A 6,000-nucleotide genomic window follows, 5' to 3' on the forward strand; every position below is an offset into this window, starting at 1 on the left:
GCAACACTTTCCTAAACCCGATGCAATAAACTACCTTCTGGAAAAGCCATCTGTCCCCACCAACCCTAGATTCTGCCTGGATGTCCAGCTCACAGCAGACACCTCAACTTGTAGGTGGCCAAATGCCTGGGAGTTTTACCTCACCCTGATTCTAACATCATAAAAGGACTCAAAAAAGCCTAGTGGAATCAATGTCTGGCTTTTATGTTGTTTAACAGAAATTAAAAGAATGAGAGCTATCAGATTTATCTTTGGAGGAAAACAGTTCTCCAACCAAACCTGTAAACATGTTGCCTTTATACCCAGCAGTGGTATTTACATACATATGTATTAGTCACTACGACTCTGCACTTCCTACAGCTAATCCTCCTGTTTATCACCAGATTACCAGATACTGGGGGAATGAATATCTGACAGCACTGATTAGCTTAAAGCATAACTTAACTTCATTAGTGTCTTGTAAGGACACTTGACATTTAAACTGTACCGTTTCCTAGTTTACAAACATTTCAGTCCTAGCACATCAATGCCATACAAGGTTAATTGCTCTTACAAATCCACTGATGGAAACCTACTGCTTTTGTATATGATAGAAGACCACTATAAACTTTCTTTCATTTATTGGATAATTATACCAAGTCTTCAATCTGTTAAGAAAATTTTAAGCTGAGTCTCCTTAAACCCTAAATGTTCTTAGTTTGTGCTCTTATCTATTACAACTAAAAGTCACAGCATTCAGCAGTTGCATATGCACAGGGAGACAGACAGCAATGCAGCTACCAATGCAGCATCCCAAGTCTGCCTTTGGGAGACTGTGCCACAAATACGCATGAGCTTTCTGTCTTCCAAAAGCCAAAATTGTCAAGGGTCAGTTTGCCGGGGCTTTTTTAGCCTTTCTCTAGCTAGAAAATAATTTTCTATGTTTTTAATTGTTTAGATAATCTTGATGTTATCAGTCACCATATTGTAAGCCATTATCATGTCCAAGAGATGGTTTTGAGAGGTGAGTTACATGGTTACATCTGAATTCAGAAGTACCACAAAACACCCCCCAAAAGTGGAACATGGTCATCTGCAGTGATGAACTGTTACAAGAACTCCTGGTGTGCTTCTGACCTAGACCAGCCAGCACCCTCCTAAAGGGCTCCTGGGCAGGTTTGGGAGTCCCTGCAGCCGCTCCATTAAGCCCCTTGATGGCTCCTGCCCACCTGCACCTGAGTGAACCCAGGGAGCCAGCCCTGGCTTGGGGCATTGCTGCTCCACACCTCTTTGCACCCCTCAGGACCAGCCAAGCCAACCTGCCACCGTAGGCAGGTTACAAGACAACAGCCAAAATGGGGTAGTCCACTGCAAAACAGACAGTGCAGAATGAGAGGTTCTTAACAGCGATTCTTTTCATTACCCAACTTCATCAGATGAGTAATTAAATAATTTGATAGCATTTTCTTTAGCTGTTAAACGAGGATTACAGCATCTCATACTTACCTAGTTTGTGTGGAGAGCCAAGATGATTAAATAGTGGACATTTGTAAAGTTATGGTATGAAAATGATGAATCTGAATTCTGGGGTAGGGAACTAGTTATTAAGTGGAACATTTTCCTCTTTTTGTCTTTCAGCAGTTCGGCAATAGTTGCCGGGAATACTAATCTGTAGCAGGAAGGTTCAAAATCTCCTGTTCGCCTTTAATATATAATATGTACGTATTATGTATGTATTATACATGTATATAATAGGTCTAATGATGTCACTGTCACTCCAAATTCCTAAGGATGTCACTGAATGTCGCGATTTAACTGTGATGGAAAATAGCCGTTTGCAGAGGGTAGGAATGAAAATCACCAGTAAGGGTTACACTGCTTTCTCAGCAGAAGAAACCTGCTTGTTTAGGATATGTCTACCATACTAATGTGAATGAATCTCATTCTTGGGTCTGTGGTGGAGTTTGTAACAGCCAATCCTGCCTATTTTTCTACAGGGCTGTATGCAAGCTAATAGACTTCTCACTAGGTCACATGTACAAGCTCACAGTGTTTGTGAAAACAATTGTTCAAATTGCAGAAATATAATACCAACAGAGCTAGACAGAGGAAAGATATACCAAAATAAACTATTCATAATTAATTTAATAAATGGGCAGTATATAAAGTATTCTTGGATGCTCTTAGGGCTATTGCTAATACATATTTATAATTACTAAAGTTACAATATAGAATGAGGAATAAAAAAAGCAATAGAAGGAGTTATAACATAAAAGTGTTCAAGGCAAAAATTATTGTTGCAGGTGCTGTGGCCAATATACCTTTAGTTTTTGTGTTGTAATCAACAAGTATGATATGATAATGCTCCTCAGAAAGGACACAGAGGAAGAGCTAGTCTTGGCCTTTTCACTTTGAGGGAAAGAAGAAAAGAATTATGAATATTTTTATTAGGAGCAGTGAAATATATTTCTTCGGAATCAAGTGGATGCTATTAAGTATTATGCAAAATTAATTCTTCACAGTTAAAATTATGCTTATATTTCACCTGGTGTTCAGTGGGTTTTCTTTGTAACTGGTATTATTCATTTTTAAGCTTTTAATCTCCTGAATCTAATTAATGGCCAATTTGCACAGACTGGTGGAATGAGCCATGCCACGGAGCAGCAGCATTGATGGCAGCACTCTTGCAACTGAGAAAGAGGAGCAACATGACAGACATAACCCCACCCATGGCCAGACCAGGCAGCTAGACTATCACAAAATCTGCACTGGCTGGTTAGGGAGTCACTTTTTATAGACCTTTCTTCACACTTTGGCACTCAGCAGCTGACATATGGTTTGGAGAAGAAGTATTTATATCTCATCCAATTTTGAAACCCCTCTAATGCAGCAATAGATGCTCCCATCTAAGAAAATACTGAATACTTCTTAACTATCATATTACTGTCTTTGCTGCAGTGGATGTCTGTGTTAAACTAGGGACTTTTAAGCTGGATAGAGGGAAGCAGAGACTTTTACCTCAAAGAGTATATATATGAAATATAATTTAAAATGGCATTGTAACTTTGCAGCATTTTTCCCCCGTTTTCTACCCTGACTGCTTTGAAAAGATATTTCCTTTCATAACACAGCAACGTCTGCCATGTTGTTTCCTCCGCCCCAAAACATCCCCCTTGGCTTAGAGCTCAGCACGTGGATGAAACATTCAGTATCCCCCAACCCAAGTATGCCAAGTTGGACTGGTCAAATCCCTCTCCCCATGATGGCACCCACATGTTGCTCAGTCTGCCTGGACCTCCTCACACTCTCCTCCCTGCCCTTGTCTGCTCTTACTCACTCTGAGCCACCCATGCAATTAGACTTTCACCTGTGCTTAATCATTGCTTAATTTGAACTGACTGCCCTTTGCACTGCCAGGCACAGATTTACCTGGGCACAGCCAATGCCAGGCAGACAGGGTCCTGACCAGGTGCAGGCAGGGCTGCTTGCCTGCCTCTGTTTAAGTCACCATTTGGCTTTACATGCATGCAACACTCTTCCTGGACTGCCTTGCCCTCCCCAGGGAAGCTTCAGTTGTCCTGTGGTATTAGGTTCTGCTGGTGGTACGGCTTTGGTTTGTCCCACAAAAATTTTTCTTGTGAAGTCCCAGATGGTATAATCAGTGCTTAGATACTGCGTGGACTAATGCCATGAAAAAATCTCCAAATTAGCATTGAATTTGACCCATTATTTTTTAAATATGACCTGTTGGAGACCCAAAGCTTAAATCAATCCCTTCTCTAAAGTAAACATCTACAGCATGTAAAATTGCTGGTTTATTACAGCACTCCTCATGAGTGTTTAGATATTGACGTTTTAAAATATTTTTAAATTTATCTCAGGAAAAACAATTCTGAATTTGAGAAATGAACCTCTGAAAATGAAATTAATTTTGCATGAATGCTCACGTAAAAAATATCTTTGGCTTTAACAAAATTAGTTTAATAAGGATATGTACAATTAGGTCATATATTGGGAAAAGAAAGCTGAATTACTTAATTGGCCTCTAAAACTCAAAAAATTGTAAGTATGATCCTGAAATAATTACGTTCCTACTGAGTTGCTTTTATGGGATACAGCTAAAGAAATGCTTTCAACTGTCTTTAAATCTAGCCTTTCAAATGTTGAATTTAGCTGTGGAAAACAGCTTTTCCTAAAAGGAATATAGAAGAGTTTCTGAAAGTTGAAGGGAATACCTCTCTCAGCTCCAAGTATGTTTGCTGGAGTGCTAAATGACAGCCATCTTGTTTCAAATATAAAGCCAGAGCAAGACAGGTCTGACACATGCTTTGACACAGGGTCTGTACAAGGTGACTGAAATGGGTCTGAAATACACCTGTTTCCACTCATGGGAGTTTTTACTGGTTCACCATGGTTGTGCACTGGCATAACCAAAAATAGACCTTAGCTCCCTAAAGTCTACTTTGATTGCAAGCACCATCCTTTAAGAGGAAACAACTTGAAGTGCCTTTTGAACCAAATCTTTTTCTCTACTTCTAAAAAGATTGTCAGATATTGAGTTTAATTGGTATCATTCAATCTCTCTATGCCCCTATAACATATTGGCTTAGAATATATTAACTGGGGGAAAAAAATTACCAAAATGACTTATACAAGTAGTTCCTGGAAAACTTAATTAAAGAAACACAAGAGAAAAATTGCTTAACTTACCAAGATTGGACTTGCAGGATTGGTTTGAATCAGAAAGTTACACAGGATTACAGAAATCAAAAATGTTTACCTTGGTATTTTGTCTTTTCAACCATAAATAGTGGTTACACTAATGAAGATTAGTAATTTTCGGAAGAAAATATTATTAATAGAGTTGAAAACAAGACATACAGGTGAATTCTGGCACACAGACTATTGTTAGCCTGGATCAGATAATGCCACCTTCCTTCTCATGAAGAGGAGCCTACACAGTGGGTAATACTACAAACCTAGTACCAGTTTGGTCCCATGCTCCTGTTCGCCTCTTCTGGTACCCACCTGCAGGGTGGATGTAGAGTGTGCCTCCAGGCATTCACACACATACACAGAGCTAGACCCTGCCTGCCTGCCAGCATCCCCAGCACTGTACCCACCACACTGATGCTGGTGAGAAATCCTGTCACCAGGACAGAACTCTCAGGACATGATGAATCCATCTTGAAACCATCACTACAGATGTCAGGGCTTCTGTGAGGGAAGAACATGCTTGGGACTAGCTGTAATTCCACTGCCCAGTGGCAAAGTGCACGATTTCTGAACCTATATGGCACAAGCATCATTCCTCTGGATGGGTTTCTCAAGCTCCCACATGATTCCCTCTCCCACAGCCCATCCTTTTCCCTAGACTACCTTCAAAAGTGCAATCTCACAAATCCACAGGCAGTTTCTCTGCTTCCCCATACCTCATGCCACTTATGTGCTTTCCTACTGTATGGCCTGCCTCTGGAGTCCTTCTTCTGTAGGATGGCAAGACTGATGGTGAGGGAAACAGTAATGCTAAGGCGCCAGTAAGGTCTAGAGTGCAAGAGGTCACAGACAATTCTGACAGGACAAATTTATTAATTCCTTCAGGAACATTACAAAACTGTCCATTTTTGGCCTATTCCAAGAGACAAGCAATAAAGCAACCTTAAGGCAACATACACTTTACAAACCATCATTGCAAAGTAACATCAACAAGATAAGGCCAGAAGCAGCCAACGTCATCGCCTTAGAAATCTAGGAAATAAATATTTTCTAGGTCAAGAAACCCCACCACCTTTCCCTGAGGAGTCAAAGCTATGAAAAAAAATGTTTTCAGGGCTAGGAGAGGCTGCATATTGTCTACTACAGCAGAACAAGTCAATAAGATGAACTTACATGAGTAGTATCAATTTGCCTTTAATAGGACAGATAAAAACAAACAGAGGATCCTCACCTTTACCAAACAAATCAAATAGAGGGCTCTTAGCCCTAGTTTTAATCCAAAGAAAACAAACAGAACAGGTTTCT

This window comes from Phalacrocorax carbo, chromosome Z, assembly GCF_963921805.1.
Source record: "Phalacrocorax carbo chromosome Z, bPhaCar2.1, whole genome shotgun sequence".
Classification (NCBI taxonomy): domain Eukaryota; kingdom Metazoa; phylum Chordata; class Aves; order Suliformes; family Phalacrocoracidae; genus Phalacrocorax; species Phalacrocorax carbo.